The following is an 18503-nucleotide window of genomic DNA, read 5'->3' on the forward strand; positions in this document are numbered from 1 at the left end:
CATTCTGCTGTGAGGGTGATGTGTATGTGGGTGTAAGGGTGTTGTGGGGGTATCTGTTATCTGGAGGGAATATCTACATTTAACATAACCTTGATTTAGCATGCATATCTTTTGAGAACATGCTAATTTTACTGACTTTACCTGGAAAGAAATACCCTGTCATTGCAAGATTATATGCACTAGATAACTGACTTTGTCTTCACTGTCAATAACAACCCTTACATGTGATGGGAAACTATTTTTCAGGATGTAAGCATTGTAAATTGATAGCCAAATGACACCTGGGTATTGAATGATTATCAATTATGCTACTGCAAATTCGATATATACTTGAGGAGATATCAGCACGATGGAAATGCCAGATCTTTATAATCTGCTCTACCTGCTCTAAACTGTCAGTCTGTGGTGATCACTAAATATTTTGTTGCAAATTCTTGTTCAGAAAAATAATCACCAACTAAAAAATGAAACGCTGCTCAAAGACAACCAGAAAACAACAAACGATGAGCAATTTGAAAATAGCCTACTTAGCACCCTGTTCTGTAGCTTTGAACACATCTGACGTTCTTCATCAACAGATGGACGTGTCTCAGTTGTCATCACGTGGCCTAAGTATGGAACTCCGGATCTGAGGATAACGCTGATTATCTTATGGATAGTAGCTCTATGTCTACAGTAATCAAAAATTTACTGTCCACACGAACTCAGAGGAGAAAAAGCATATGGCAGCTTTCTGGACCTCTCTGGTCTGATTTAGGAGGACTCATTTTGGAAGACTTTTGCTCATTTATTTGATCCGTTATCTCTACCTCTGACAACTCAGTGTCAGCAGTGGATAGGCATTATCTATTTTGTCTAACTACCCCCTGTCAGGTCTCAAACCACCCCCAAGAGAAGCCTGTGTTTTTTGGGCAAGAAAGAGGGCCCAAACCACTGTCAACAAGGGGAACAATTTGGCTGGCAAGGCCCATATTTACAGATCGGTGAACCACAGCTCCATTTAGCAGTGTTCTTTCGTCAGTAAACACCGCAGGACGGTATCTTTCTCAGATCTCAAGAGGAGGAATAGAGATAGAATTATGCCATGCGGCCCAAAGTTGGTCTATGCCGACCACTGCTCAGACCGCCATTGTTTAGAACTTCAGAACGGCCAAATGATCCGATATCACGAGTTTGTCGTGGCAAGCAACTTGGTCCAAATTCCTCAGTGACCTAACGGAATGCAGTCCCTCGAAAGGCTTCGCCTGTGGCCTGAGTCTGGAGGGTGTGTGGTGTATTCTGAATCCATCAGACTCCTGTCTTTTCTTGTGCGATTCTGAATATTGGGAGTGGCATTTCTAAAAATACAATGATTAAGGCTTTGTGGTTTTTCACATGAATGCTCGAGCCAAACTCCCTTCGGGCCGTTGTACACACAAAGTATGTTAATGTGTCAAGATATGGCAACCTTGAGTCTTGTTAACACGTTGGCCCACATTACATTGCGGGCAGCTTGGTATGCAAACAGAGAACTGGTTTGGAGTTTGGGGTCAGAAAAGGCTTTGAAGCTAAACATACTCCTGTCATGAAGTTATATCTGGGACAGATGAGACCAATAAACCAGCACCACACTGAAGCGCTGGAAGTCCAGTCATGAGTTGGTGGCATAGACAAGTGGGAAAACTAAAATTTGGGACAGATAAAGGCCGCTTCTGCAATTTTGGTTGCCTTTTTGGTTACGAATGGTATAAGCAGTTCTTTTTTAAAAACATTTATTTACTGTCAGTAGTGCACAAGCTAATTTAAGAGAACTGGGATTAGAGCACAATTCTCATTCAGCCATGAAAATTATTGTTGATGCTAGAATAGTTTTATTGAGTTCTTTGTTTTTGTTTGGCTTTGTCTGGCTGTCCAATCTGTGATTTAGGGTTAATATTGTCATATTATTACTTCAGTTTAGCTCGACTCAAATTGCCCAAATTGAAAAAGTGCAAGATGAAATTGTTTCAGTACTTGCTCTCACTGTGCACATGTACACCTTCAGCTTCTGGTGGAGCAAACGATCCCGTCCGGGTTGGGTTTACTTAAGAGGACCAGCACCTGTCGATAAGATGTCGAGTACACATTTAGCTTTGAAGTTCTTTTGTTATTGTTATTACAGAGAATCAGTTGTTGGCAATGAACATCTGGAATGTCAGGCTCCCTCCAACAATGCTCATTGAACATGTATAAAACAGGAAGAAGATAAACTAATATGCAAGCAGGAATGTAATAAATGTATCTACGTAATGACAAGTAATACATATATATTCACAGAGGTGTAAACAGTTTGTAAAGTGAAGTATATATAGCGTTGATAAAGTTACATTTGAATGTACACAATACATGTCGCAAATTACAGCTCAAGTCGATTAAAATAACCAGTCTATGTTCCAAAACCCCAACATGAACCACAAAGAACCGGCAGCAGTGTCCAGACATTGTCATCTATACGTGGTGTCTTACTTGGGTGTGGCTGCCACAGACAATATTGAACTGAGCTCTTTTTTAGAAACTGGGGAATTTCTCTGTGCTTTTATCTTAAGACAGCCATAGTGCCTCAGTGTTGTGCCTCACACATACCTTCAGGTCCGCAGTCCATTCCCCAGACGGCTGTGGGAAATGTGGTGAGGCCACTCTGGGTTTGGAGGCCTCCCAGGCACCACAGGGATAATAACTAGCCTCTGTCATGTGACGCAGTCATGTGACTCGTGGAACTGGAGTTCTATGAAGAGGACAGGCAAAGGGGGAACAGAGGATTTTCATCAACTTGCTGAATATAATGATACATAAAAAATCTGCTTTACATACATCGGGCTTCATGCAGCAACATTCTCTTAAATTTATCTTATATTGTCTCTTAATTTTCTGTTAAGATAAGAAAATAAGAGAAGTCAACTCCAGATGCACCAGACGTTCTTAACTCTTACCAAGGTGAATGATGAACCCCACTTTATCATCCATTGGAGGTGTGTGGCCTATTGTTTATTATTAACATAGTCTCCATATAAGGGCAGGTATTGGAGAGATGCCACCAAAAAAAGGCTGTAAGAAGAAGTAGTGAAAGCGAGATTATCACATATATTGTTATATAAACTTGAACAAAGTAAACGTGATTTTTTTGCAGTGCCGTTACAGGAAAATCTAAAAGCATCAACGAGCAATATGTAAGTCATTTAGAAGCTGAACGCACACAATATCATCCTCCAGGTGTTATTAGAGTTGATCAATGGGCCAATAGCATTTCTTTAGCCCACAAATGTAATAATCCAATGCTAATAATTACTCTAAAACATATAATAATATACATGTATATGATATGATATTCTTTAGATTTTTTAGGTTCCTCAAATGTAAAACTTGTTGACTGTGAAAACAATATTGTTTTAATCTTATCTTGGTAAGAGTGCTCTTGATCACTACCAAAATGTTCTCCTACCTGAGAGAATAAAAATAAAAATAAGAAAATGTGGTGACTCAAAGGGTATTAACAAAATATTAACACATTGTAGATATGAACAAAACTAAGAGTAAATTAGTGTGTTTATCACTTCCTACACGAGGCCCAGTATGTCATATGTCTTATTTAATGATTCCATAATCCATTTTGTATCTCATGTGTTTTGTCTTGCATCTAAGATGGAAACCAGATCATCATTTATTGACTAAAATGATCTAAACCTTCCTTTTATTTTTTTCACAGGTTTTCCACATCCAAAACAAGTTAAACCACAGCAAGAGTTTACACATGCCTAAATGAACCTCAGAAAACCACCTGGATTGTGGGTGTGTGAGCCCTCAAGCCTGACTGTTTCCCATCGTAGGCGCTCTGCTTGGCAAAGCTCGGGGCTTAGCCGCCATTGTTTACTCTTTACCCACAGAGCCCAGCACCTGTTAGAGATTGAGCTGTACACAACCCAGCTGCAAGCCATTTTCATCTAACACCCAAGAAGATAACTACCCCTGAAGCACAAACGATTAGGCTAATCGGCCTTGATGATGGGAAGGAACTAAGCTGGATGAGAAGGTAGAAAGTTGCGGGCGCAAAATGGCAGCCTCCGAGGTACTCTGTCCGTCTCCAAACAAGCTAATGAACAACTGCATAATTAAGCCGTCTCTTAATGAGGACTGTAGTGGCACTGTCACTCTTTGTTTGTGTTCTTCATCTCACATGCCACTTACTGATGGGCCAACATGCCCCCCTGGCACGACAAGAGGCCACCATTGTGAGGAAATGGCTTTGCAGTCTGCAGGAGCCCACAGCAGCTCTATCTTTTTTTCACTTCTACGGGCTCCCTGTCGCCAGCTTGTCCCTCTTCTCCTTTGCTTTTCACACACAGGCAATTAAGTCAGTTTCCCAATACTGTGATCCCCTCCAACATTCTTTGTTCTTGTTTTTTGTTGTTTTCCTGTTCCTTAGTTTTTCTCCCTCTCTCCCTCCTTCTTGTGGGTTTGTTTCTCGGGTTAGGAGGTCGAGGGTGGGGGCGGAACAGAGAGAAGAAGAAAAACGAGGGAGGGGGGATTACATTTGCAGCTTTATGACTAACCACATGTGTTTCTGGGTCTTTGTATTTACATGTTTCTCATGGAAAAGAGAGTGGTGGAAGGGGATGACGGGAGAGGAAAGACAAGCATATGGTTCTTGTTTGTTGAGTTAAATTCAGAGTCGGACTGTTTGTTTCCTGCCATGAGTGGAGGGAAATGCGTTCTTGTAATCATCTTTAAATTTGACTCCTCCCCAGGCAGTGGTTAGGCTTTTACTTGAAATAAGATATTTACATAAACAAACAATACAATGTACACAGGTACACACATATACAGTACATGGAAACAAGAACCCGTTTCTCTCGTTTGAAGCAGAAACGCTGTAGTTCTGGCCTTCAGAAGGACATTCACATGGTTTAATTGAAAATTTTGTGAAAATCTTTGCTTGTTAAAAAGTAATTCAAACTCTCCCTCTTTTCACATTCTCTGTTTCTCTCTCTGGCAGAGGCTCAATGGTGCACACTCCCCTGCTGTAACTCTTTCACTCTGTACGCCTTGGGCACCTCAACTGCTGGCACTGCTCTCGCCATTATAAAGCCTTCATGAGAACCAGAACCAGGTACTTTGCTCCCCCTTCTTCCTCTTCTGTCTCTGAGGTGTGCCAACCCTTACCCACATGAGTCGCTGGTTGTCCAATTGCCTTGTAGGGGTGAGAGTGGGAGTTGGGGGGGCATTCCATTCTCCTTTGCGCACCTTTGGCTTGTAATCTGCTCAAAACCAGATTTTACATACACTGTGGGAAGTATTATCGTCTGAGATCCTCGTAATGTCCACAGATTGTGGGAGATAAATGTTTTGTGTAAATTTATTGGACCTGTTGGCCCGGTTTTATACAGGAACTACACCCTTCGATACTCTTACACTGTAAAATACCACCAATCAGTAATTCCAGGTGCTATCTTGTGATGCAACAGCAGTTTGAAGGTTGTGTGATTTACTTGTTTGGGTGTAGCCACTTTCCCTTCACCTACTGTACTTCATCTGCTGTACTTTGGCTAATGTTTTAGGTTTCAAGATTTAAAATGTAACCTCTCTTGTGGATGTTTTTCTTGTTATTGTATCAAAATCAATACCCCTATCTCCTTCCATTGATTTTTCCCAGTGTGACTTTTAAACATCAAAGCACAAATCACAAGGTCAAAACAAAACACTTGTTCTTGTTTCTCAGGGATTGACACCAAATAATTTTACTGCAGATGTTTTCATGTCTGAAAGGTTTTCAGTTATCTAAGTTGCGCGTAGATTAAGTAACACAGAGTTGTGTCATTGTTCGACTGCTGCAAAAAAAGTGTTTTCTCACTTGCACTCTGGGGAAATGATTGGTTTGCCCTGGCTTAGTCTCGCTTAGCCAGAACTATCCTCACACTTTGATTTAGCGCTGTGCCAGCATTGGAGAGAAGTCTTTCTGAACCCATCACAAATAATAATAATTACGCTTTAGGTTGTTTGTATTTCTTTAAACCAATCACAATTGTCTTGGGCGGCGCAAAGCTTTTTATTCCCTTTATCATCTGCATTCATCTGCAGATATCTTTAAAAGAGACTAGCCATAGACATCTCTTAACTCCAACTCCGTCCTTGCGTCTAAGTAAGTTGCTAATCAGACTACAAACCATTACCGGTGCACGTAAGAGGAAGTCTTAGCCCAGATATCCGTTATCGGGATATCCGCTGGCTCTACCGAAACCCCTGAAATATTGGCCGTAGCCCCCAGAGGATAAATCGTCATCAGACTGATAGACGATGGGTTCCGAGATTGGTCTTGGCTCAACATGTTGTACCTGTCCTTGTTGGTAATGTCAGTAAAGACTGTTGAAAAAAGCTGGCACACTTGCATTTTAATATGCATGTATTTTCACGTATTGAAATGAAGCATAAGCCGATATTGGTCTCGTACAACTTTTGCATTGTACTGAAATAAAGGACAGCCTTTCACTGATGTGGCAGTATGGCTTTGTCTCTACGCAACATTAAAAAGGTATTGTTTTTTATTCTGAAATGTATCAGTGTTTGAAGTTATTGTAAAGATTTATTTGAAAATCTGAACAAAACGCTGTTTCAACAAATGATCTGTTTCTGGTATCTATTAATGTGCCAGGTGTTGCTGGTGTCGCATTAATGGGTCAGTGCTGATTAGCAATACATACTACAAACATTATAGAATAAGTCCTCTGTACAACGTACTATCAATAGTTCTAAATACCTCTAAAGGTACAATAGTATCGACATGTTATATTCATTTATTTTTGTTTCTTCTCTATTAGTGAAATGGTATGGAGCTGATTTGGAACCAGCCTGGGGCCCAAACGGAAAAAGGTTCCACAATTTGCAAATCACTTTTGTGAAATGTGCCCTTGACTGACTAGAGTTTGTGTATGAATATTTGGTTTTCGGCATCTGGTAATGCTAAATACAAAGCAAGTGGAACAGGAGGGATGCTAGCCGGGAGAAAGAACCACAGTGAATGATGACAGATGAACGTATCTGATGTGGAACAGATGTGATACCAACAGTTTTTTGTTACTTCCCACTGATGATATGTAACCTCAACGACACTCCTCAATCCCTTTAATTGGTTTGATTGTGTTAGAATTCATGTCAAAGAGCAATTTCATTTTCATTATGTTATTTACATTTTTTATATTGAATTTTGAAGCAAACATTTTGTGACTAACATATTGGCTTAGAAACAAATGAAATGTCGCAAGGCCTATAAAATGTGATTTGCACACTTACCATACTTGGTATTTTCAGTCATTTCCGAGCAGGAGGCTGCGTAAGCATATTGCGTATTGCTCTTTGATTGTTCGTATTTGTTGCGTTTCCACAATAAAATTTGGCAACTGTGGTGGCCTGACACAATTTTCTCTGCAACTTCATTTCTTTCAATTGGCTTGCATTAAAACACATTACTCACAAAAGCAACACACTTGGTACGTGTGGCCTCTGCACAACCTTCCACTAAAACTCCAAATCTTTACTGTGAAGATGTTTGCTCGCATGACATTACATTTTTATTGTTTAAGGGACTCCAATCAGTGGAAAATGATAAAACAATAGAACTATAAAGACATGTCAAAACTCAGCCAAACATCAAAGAGACAGTTGAGCACTAAATGAGTCACAGACATCTTTCAGGAAGGATGGCCTGTGGTTTGTCAAAATGGGACTGTGAAAAAGCAAACAGAATATTTATTCATGTTTTGATTTGGTGGTTGTTTTTGTCCTTCTTGTCACACATTTCAAATGTCAAAGGACCTCATTTGGGCTGTGTGGAAATGCACCACGTAGAGACAGATGAAGACAGATTGAGACGCAGTTTCAGAGGATCTAAGTTTTAGCGTTAGCTTAGCTGCAAACTATTTGAAATCACTTCATAAATATTGACCAAGTAAGGTTCAGGAATGATCCTTCTATGCACCTGGCAGCGTAGGAAGGAGGAAATAAGCAGATAATGTGCAGTGAGTGGAGGTGGGAGATCATATGTGATGGCGGACGAATGCAATCCAGGCAAGAGAAAGAAAAAGAGAAAGATAGTCAACATTATTATATTTGCCTGGGTGTCGGCTGATGTAAACAAACGCAGAGCTTATGCAAGCTTTTGATCTTGTGAACCGTGAAATCTTCTCGGTGAAAACAGGAAAATTAGGCCTCACTGCAGGCAAGGAGGAGGGGCACGGCAGGAAAAAGGCTCATGGGAAAAGATATTTAGTCTGAGATTGGGAGTTCCAAGCTATTAAATGAACTTCCCCCCTTCTGACTTAATTTGATACAGCTTAACACTGTTTCCCCCCAAATATTTAACCCTGAGGAACTCATAAGGATTGGTATTGGTGGAATTATTGTCCCCTCATCAAAGTGGCAGAGTTGTAATCGAGCCCTTTGTAGTTTAATTGTCTTTATTCAATAGTAGGTCCTCATGGTGAAAGACCACTCAGCTGGGGCATTCAGTGGATAACAAGGCACCAATAACTAGACGATTAGTTAATTTTCACTGTAGATGGGGCTCGTAATGATAGATACAGAAATCTGTGTTGAGGCGCTTTTCTTTTCATGTGAGGATCCCATTGAGCAAGCTGACTTTCATCAGATGGCCACATTCCCAGCCCCAGTTTTGTTGACATTGCAATAGTGGCTTGAGGGGATGGGGGCGATGAGGGGCGGTTGGGTGATAAAAGGGGATGGTGGGCTACTTGAGAGACAGAAAAGAAGGAATCAGTTGCTTTGCCCATGAGCTGCACTTTTAGTTTTTCCCCCCTCACGTAGCTCCCTGGTAGGATGTGTGAGTTTGGTACAGAGGTGAGCAAGCTTCCCTCCCTCCCCCCTGGAAAGCTTGTGCCCAAGAGCTATCCATTTGAACTTCAATGAGAGGCAGCCTTCTTGTGAGGACTTGAAACAGGCATCTTTGGGAGGCTGTTAGAAGTGCCCGGGCATGCCTTCTTTACCTGATGTGATGTGAAGCTCACTTTTGTTTGATGATTCCATACATAGATACAAACTGGTATCCTTGGCTGGAAAAGAGTGCATAAAAGAAGCAAAGAGGTGAAGGGAAGATAGTAAAGGGACAAGATTATCATTAAAGCTGCATCACACCTGTTACAGAGTGTTTGTGGAGGTTTAGCCAAGAGAGGATGGCAAACAAGATATAAAGGAAAGGTTTAGATTTGCTCAAATGTGTGGTAATACAACACTCACATGATGTGCGTATGTTAAAAGAGTTATTGGTCGCTATCGAAAACGATTATTTTCTACACTGTAAAGAATGGAAGAAAATTCACAGTCCTTGTTCTATTCTAACTGCTTTCTAAAGTACTGCCGAAGCTAATATATGGCCTCAGCAGTCGAACTTGGACAAATCCAGCGGATATCTTCATAATCTCGAGTGTAAAAAAAAATAGTACCAGGAATAATCCGTCATCAAAGAAATACTAGATAGGGCACTCGGAGAGCACAGACCTCCGGCAAGGCCAAATGCAAATGTTAAGAGAGAAATATTTTGTGTATGCGCCCTGTGATTTGTTCCAAAATGTAATGGGTTCTTCCTTGGCCCATGCTTCCCCCTTTCACCAAGTGTCATGAAAATAGGGTCAGTTGTGTTTCTGTAATCCTGCTGACAAACAGACAGACAAACAAACCGAACCGAAAACATAACCTCATTGGAAGGGTAATGTAAAGACAGAGAGAGATTCTTGTACTTAAAAGGCGATAACTCAGGAAGATACCCAAAGTTATGATTTGCCTTTTAGAAATTATTCAGAGTTTGAAGGTTATTAAATGCCAGAACGCTGCACAGCAGTTGAAAATAAATATGAGACAGAATTGTACAACTCTGGAAAATGATCATGTTGGCAATTGTATTGTGTTTCGCTGCATAGATCTTGAAGCAAACAGTAGAAATATAGCGCATTTGCACATATTTGATTGGTCACCGCAGTGTCTTGCCAGACGATGTTGCACATAGGAAACCACCACACCGAGAAAAGTCTATTCTAACACTGTGTGCAATTATCAATGCCTTGTGCAATATTCACTTTTTATAACTTTTGCAATTACCACTGTCATGTGCAATATTCACTCCTACACATTTATTTCCAATGACTGTACTTATATTACTGTTACTGTATTTTATTATATTCAACTGTGTACCAGCCACTTTACTCTCTTGCTCTTTACTGTAACAATGTAAATGTCCCCGTTGTGGGACAAATAAAGGATTTCTGATTGTGATTCTGATTCTGACATGGTTTAACATGAGCCAGGTTTAACGTCTTTGTAGGATCACCATGCTTTTTTTGCCAGAGATCTCTGCCTTGGCATTCCGCCTGCATCACTGGACTGGTCTCATTCAATCCATTGAAGAGGCTGCATTTTTCCATGCAGAGCTTAATTCGGTCTGAGCACAGCCTTGCTCTGACTCCTGGAGCATCATATTAGCCTTGGCTGAACTTTTTATTGAGTTTTTGCATAATGAAGACTGAATTGTGTCCCTCATGTTTAGACACAAAGCTAAGCTAATTTTTGCCTAGTTTGCATAAATGTGACTGCCGGACAGCTTGTGCAGTCTTTATTTGTGTTAATTAACTGTACACCTGTTAGCTGTAGCTAGCTAGTTACAAATGGGTCTGTGTCAGTTCTGACTGATCTCAGACTGATTTATACCTGTTGACATCCTTCCATTGTCTTTATATGTTATTATGCCACATCTAAAATGTGCTAAATGCAATGTCTGAACACACCTTTACATTATAGATGCATAAGGAAGAATCTTTTTACAGCTCACATGGACAGAAGGAATCATTACAGTTACCAAAGACTCTTATGACATGTGTCTATTGTAATAGACACAGGTTAGTTATGGCCTAATGAGAAACAAATCTGAAATTTTAGAAGTATCCAGTCTTCACATTGTAATGGGATAAAGTGATGGAAACACTATGAAAGTTTGATGTACTTTTCCCTATTTCAACATTAACTCCTCTATCCCAACGTTTCTAAATCCTTATATCTTCAGTTTCACCCTGCAGACACTGAGATGATTTCTCTACCAGATGTGTGGCGGATGCCTCAACACTCAAAGCTGAATACCCCAAATTTCACAACACATTTTTTGGCCTTAGTCTGTGTTGGTTGCTGTTCAACTTCGTATGAAAATATATCAAAGGTTTCCCAATCTGCGTTTGTTTGCCTCTTGAAACGCAGTCTTTGTATGTCTATGTGCTTTGTAAAATCTCTTTTTGAGAGCAGAAGAAGTAGCCCTAGGATGACAGGCATCATGTTAAAATGGCCAAGTAGCAAAAATGTCACCAAAAAGCACATTCTGCATTACTTTTGATGGAGATTCGCCTTTGAACAAGTTCTCCTTTTAAGATCTTTTCATATCATAAAGAGAGAGAAAGGGCAGAAGACAGCAGACAAAAGAACCCAAATGCAGAGACTTCACTTCTCCCTTGAAGATGTTAAAATTAGTGTCTTAAAAAAAATCAAAGGCTCAACATTAAACGCTGAAAGATGCTTGAAATGTCGACACTGCAGTGTTTTAGAAAAAAGGACATAAGATGAGAGATACTTGCAACAGACTTTGGTGTCACTTCAAAGCCTTGACTTTAAGAAAGTGGGCTAATATAATAGTGATAGGAGAATCTTTACCTGGCTCTGTTGACCTCGTCTGAGGCTTCTGACAGTCCAGCCACAGATCCTGGGACCATGCCTTCACACCATGGGGTAAGGGGGGCTGCAAGGGTCCGTGCGTCGAGGGGGCTAGGCTTGACGTGTAACCCTGGAGGTCGTCTTTGGTCTCTTGCTCTGTGATGGCCTCTTTCTTCTCTTGTTATGCCCAGAAAAAGATGGCCGCCTTTGAACTCCACAGTAGCTATAGAAACGGCTGGAGTTCCTCCACTTTAGCGCTTGGCTGTCAGTGTCTGACTGGGCCATCATGATGGGCCAGCATCATTAGAAGCCGGTGCACATAGGACACACATTGACACATTTGCTGACACAGGGTATCTAAACAAGGCCCTGTGGAAGTGTGTATATGCGGGTGTGTTTGTTTTTAGGGGGGTCATTTTAATTGGCTTGGCCTACGAACTTACAGGAAACAGAGAACCTATAATCAAAAGAGGCCTGATGTGTTTGGACTACTGAGAACTTAATTTTTCATGTAACAGATTTAAGACTTTGCTAACAAAATAAAACTTTCACATCTCTTGGTAGCGTTACAATCAGCGACAGAAAACTCGTAGGACAGTTGAGTTCCTCATAGAAACAGCAAGTTACTGCTGCCATAGGTAAAAGAGCAACGGTTACCATGTGCTGTGTGACACGATAATGATAAACAACATTAACAAATTCATTTACCATTACTATAAGTACTTGACATCTTCAGCCTTGTGTTCCCTCGCGAGTCTACTGATTTATAAAACCTTTCTCCTCCTCTAATTTTTTGTAAAGACTTTAATTTTCTAGTCTCTGGAACTTCAAAGAACTGACGATTCGCAAGTCCACATCCCTCCGAGCAGTCCGTGAATCTCCATTCTTTCATTTCGACGGCCCCTTCAGTAAATATGTGCAATCGCCCCGCTTTTCAAACAGATTCGTTTCCCATGTATTTATTTTAAATGAATATTATTAGCTGGCCTGGCAAGAAAAGGTTCTTATGCTAATCCACAGGAATCGCAGGCATTTCCATTTAATGCCTACTTATAGGCCATTCTTTAACGACTATTTGCCTCACAGTCTTAGCAAATGAGCTCTGCACCCCAGACTCCTGCGCTCATAATTTCATTGGAAAGAAGAAGACCCCCTCCCTCCCCTTTTTACTTTGATCCCAGAATGTGTTTTTGAATCTGCTGGTTGTGTATTCGAACATCAATGGAGACGCGGTTGCAAGTGCTTGCTTTCATTATTTTTCACAGAGATAAAACGAAACAACAGAGGGATGGGAGGGGACAGGGAGGGGAGGTGGGTAAGGAGGAAAAGGCATGATGGGAGGAAATGAGGCAGGGTAGGTGACTGCCCGGGACGAGCCTCACATTGCCGGAGAGACAAAGTGTGTCAATGTGGAGTCAAATCCTTATCAGATTGTGAGTCCTGCTTATTAAAATCGCTGACCTCCCTGCCAACCCTGCCATAACTCCTGGTCCCTTCACTGTAGCTCTCTGTCTTTCCTGTACAGCCTTATCTTTGGGCTTTCTGAGTAAAGAGACAGATATATCTGTGTCTGAATTCTTTCATATGAGGGGAAGATGCTGCCTCAGCCTTGCGGCAGACACCAGTCTCGGCTGTGTTGTTTATAGACCAAATGTGTTTTTCACTTTAGGACATTGTAATTCCCATTTTGACGATTCCTATTCCAGTGAAGCTTGAATTCCCGGTATTTTAACCTGGAAATACAAAATATTTGAGATGTGTTTGACGACTGTCATTCTAAGAAAGAATTGAGATAAGTTTTGACCTTCACTTTGAATCCTCTGTCCACCTCTTGTGGCATCCTGCGCTGTGACTGTGGCGAATGGGGATTGAGGCATCCCACCAAGGTATAATGAGTGATGGGGCTTCTTTGATTCCTAGAAAGCTTTCATCTTCAGTCAAGGCCTCTACTGGTAGACTGCACTTTCTCTCTTCCTGTTCTTCTTTGTTTCTTGCCTTGATGTTTGATGGTGAAGAAGGAGAAAAAGATCTTTAATATGGTCCCTATTCGATTACCACTCTCCTCACTGTGATGCTCACATCGTGCATCTCTTCTCTCTGTGTTCATGGATTCATAATTGGGATACCGTCACTGAACCACAGGAACCGATTTTGCCTGTTGTCAGTATGTGCTAGAAAGTTTGTGAGGCAACCTTTTTGGTAATGCAAGAGCTCCAAATCATTATTGCTCCTGCTCGTAACAAGCCTCAGAGAGAGGCTTTTTAGGGGACTTTAAGAGCACAGCAAGTCACTTGGAGGCGAAAAAAGATTGCAAGATTTGTGGCAAAAAAACTATAAAGAAAAACAACAAAGAAAGCATTTGTTCTTTTTCGCGCTTGCACCCTCAGTGTAGGGTTCTAATCTTTTATTGTTTCAGACCCAAACAGAGACAAAGGAGACACAGATCAAAACAAATGACTATCAAGCTATCAAACAAGCACCACCCTGCTATGATTCCAAACGCTGACTGCGGGAGAGCGAGAAGAGAGTCAGAGTCAGGCGGGTCGGTATTGTTTCCAGTCACTTTGATGCAGAACTTAAAATGCTGGCAAAAAAAAAAAAAATACAAAATCAAACGTCAACCATGAAAGAAGGAGAGAGGAAAAGAGAAAGAGAGAGAGGGGGCGGTGCGAAACATGCTAACAACGTTTGCATATGTGCACTCGCCTTTGTTTCATTAGCGGTCCAGCTGATAACCTTTATTAAACCTGATCTGGAATTAAACTCATGGACCAGCGTTGCTTTGAAGCTACAACTGGCTCTTTTCCTGTTTGTGCTGTAAATGCAGGTTGTGGCGCAAAGATAAAGTACTTCTGAAGGATATTAAGACTTGAAAGTCCCTTGGCTATTCACTGGTACATATTTGATGTTGTTCTTTTGCTCCTTGGCTAAATTAGCATATCTCTTTCAAAGCCCCCACCCCACTGACAAATGTAATCCTCTGCCATTATGTGTTCACTTAAAGTCATAAATGATAGAAATACATTGTGTACGCCACTGACACATCAAAGTATGATAACACGATTAGCGATGATGACTCGAGTTTGTTTCCTTCCCTCCCCTCTTCTCTCTTTCTTCCTCAACATTGTAATCAGCACCCGTTTGCTCCCTCCTGTATTTTTGTCTCTTTCATTTCCGCGTAAATCATAGTCACTGTTTCAAATGTTTCAAAGTCGTCTTACCAGTTGCGGTGGGGTGAGACAACCTTTGCCTCAGTGTGTTCACTTTCATTCAGTCTCTCTCCAGAAAATGTTATCACTATCTAATTTTAGTATCAATCATATCGTCTCTCCGTGTGACAGCTCTCTCTTATCCCGCTTCTTTCTCTTCCCAAATCGAGTCATGTGCGGTGGGTGACAGGGCAAATGTGCCACACTACTGTAGATGAACAGTAGTCTGTAAGTTAAACTGCAAGGCACATTCTCTGCCTCATCACAGTGCACACATCAAAACAAAAGGCAGTGACAGCCCCATTGTGATCTATTATTTAGCCCCCTCCGTATTTGATCACTAGCGCGTGCCATAGTGATGATCATGCAGATTAGGCCTTTTTTCTTCCAGCCGCCCCACTAAACTCCTTTGCTTTTATTGTTTTCGGATCTTAATTTTTGCCTCTCTTGCAAGTGTTGTGATGAGCCAATGTGGTGATTTGTCAGGAATGATATGTTCCCAAAGGAAGGTTGACACTGTAGGTCATTAAGTAGCAATACATCAATAACTTAGGCCATATGTAAAACTGCAAACACAAGGTAAGCAGTCGCGGGGCAATAGCCCACCTGATTGGTGTTTGTCAGTCTTTACCATAGACTTTACATGGAGGTAGTCTCCTAGCATTACCCACAGGTGAGCTGTTGTGAAGCTCAATGTAGACATCTCCGACCGTCGCCATCTTGGAAGTGCCGACTCTGCCTATATTCCGGCTAATCCAAAAATGGGCAAAGAGGTGGATCAGACAGCTGGCGACTTGTTAGGGCAGCCACCATTCACTCACTCAATGTAACCATGCCCCTAATTATGCATATCTTTAAGCCTTAATATAACTTAAAGGGTTATATAAAAATGTATTAAAAATACAGTTAGTGTAGGGAAATTAGCTATAGAGAGCAGAGCCAGGCTGTACGCCTGTTTATTTCCGCTCAGTTGGACATTTTAACATCGGGGTCTATAGAGATTTAGTCGCCATTCAATGTAGTTTTTGGCTTCATTTTTCAGCACCGGAGGTTACCGCATGCTCTTTACATATGACTTTGTGCGGATAGAAGTATTAGCTTGCTGGTTAATGTGTGATCTTAAATATGATTTATTTGCGCATTTTACCCCCATCCACTGCAAATCGCACATTTTACACGAGTGATAATAATTTTCAAACAAAGACTTCCTTCCTTCCAGGCAGCCACTGGTTTCTGTTCCTTGTTCTGAGGTATAAAGTCCCTGGCATTTAAAACTTGCGATAGGTAGTCACTCTCAGTTTACCAAGGAACCATGCATGTTTTTAACAGGTCCAGATGATCCAGATGGATAATCTTCTCCGTCCCCAGAGTGTGTTTAGAATTTAGCAAAACTGCCTTTTTATTTTATGCACCCTGGGAATAAACTAAAAGATAAACTTCATTTGGAAATGCTGCCTTTGTATCACGCAATCAAACAACACATTCAAAAAAAATCTTTCATGGTGAATTATTTGAAATAAACCAGAATATAATTGATTTCATTCCTTCCAGGTCCTATGTTATTGTGCTAAATGTGTTGTTGAAAGTTGACCATGTGTCGTGGGTTACCTACTTTATGTGGCCAAGTCTCTCATTTGAAGGAGATGATATATCTTAAGAGAGCTGGTTAAATGAAGGTTGGATACAAGGATCATTTCATGTATGTTCTTTGTTTGTTATACTGTGTAATGCAGTTGCAAACTGGGACTATTTTGAATATTTTCTTTGTCAGTGCCTTCAAGGACAAGATTTGAGAGTCAGCTGCCAAACAGCAACCTTCATACGGCAATAAACGATCAAATACTTTTGATAGCTTCCATGTTTGCTTATTGTTTGTCTTTGATTTTGTGACAACATCACTCATAAATGCATTGCTTGTACTAGCAGACTAGCAATTTTTGGAGAGTGTCAGAGTGTCCTTGAATGCATCACCAAGAAGAGTTTTGAAGTAGTGTTTGCAGTCGAACGGAGCCCCTCTGGGGTCACATGGTGGAAATAAATCTTGATGTGTAAATCTGTGTGCACGGTTTTGTAATCCTTTGTATATTATATTACACTCAGTAAATGTAATATGACCTTACTGTACTTTGTGCCATTTTATTTATAACCTATAACTACAGTATTTCTTAAGGGAGTTTGTAATGAGTCTGTGGCACTGAATAGTTCATTATAGTGACCTTACTGTACCTCTGGGCATTTCTATGGTATCAATTAAATACAGTACTGTAATACACCTACAGGGAGTTCTATCCAATCATGCAGTGTAGTGAGTTTCAACTTTATAGTGACCATATTATTTTCATATAGTACATTTTGTTTTCTATGATGTATATATTTATTTAGAAGTCTCTATATTTTGGCACACAGTAGCCATGTTGTATGTATTCATTTATTCATTTACGTACTCATTTATTTATATGTGTATTGTTTTCTTTAATAATAAGGGTTGATGTCCTGGAGTGGTGGAAGAAGAATTATCAGTAAACACTTTATTTAAATAGACTAAACATATGTAGGATTAATTATCATGAGCTAAATGTACTTAAAGCAGGATTGGATAACTTTCCGTTATAGCATTATAGTGCTATTATTTGTTTCCATATAAACTGCACAACGGAGACGATGATAGTCTATTTTCTGTCCGTTCATTTTCATATAAGCAAGGAGACTGAGCTACAACATCATAGTTAACATGACTACCGCTAGCAGCCTGGCTACTATCCAAAGCAAGAAACAACCGTAAGAATCTCAAAGAACGAGAAACCCAGATCTCAGTGCTCTGATTGCAGCAGAGTAAAACACCCAGTAGTATTAATAAGTAGCAGTTCTTTTTTACTGAACTAGCTCAGTAGAAAGAAAAGTTTTATTTTAACTCTCCTTCTTCACCTACCTCGTCTCCTCTGTCAATGAGGCTCTTTTTCCGGGTAGTTTCCACAGTTAACATTACTCTGGTAGCTCCGTCGCAGACTGAAAACTCACCTGTTTCGACTGCACCTCGGCGAATGAATAACAAAAATAAAAAAACTGTTCTTTGTATGGTGCACCTATATTGGTTTGGCTTATTTGAAGCTATTGTTCTGCACTTAAAGGATTTCACCTATTTGAAGCTAATGTACTTGCAAGATTCTTGTTGCTCGGAGTTGTATCCTCATGATTGTTTGCACTTATTGTAAGTTGCTTTGGACAAAAGTGTCAGCTAAATTAACTGTAATGTAGTTCCGCTACCAGGGGATAGCTACTGTAGCTATGTTGTTGAGTAGTGGGCGAAATGCTCTTTGGTAGGCAATATACAGTATGTCTAAGGCTTTTATTGTGAAAGGGAAAATGTTAGCCATCAAAATTCATCCTGACAGCAGATCGGGAACCAATCTAAAGGCAGATGGTGTTATTATTCTATAACCATTACATTTTGCAATTAACATTTACTTACCACACAGCAATAGCATGTGACACATCACTTATCTTAATGTTACTTATATTAAGAAAGCTGTCTTTGCATTGCATTTTCACACCGTAGTGAAATGGATGGATTGATGCCCCTAGTTG

Source organism: Cottoperca gobio, chromosome 1, assembly GCF_900634415.1.
Source record: "Cottoperca gobio chromosome 1, fCotGob3.1, whole genome shotgun sequence".
In the NCBI taxonomy this organism is placed as follows: Eukaryota; Metazoa; Chordata; class Actinopteri; order Perciformes; family Bovichtidae; genus Cottoperca; species Cottoperca gobio.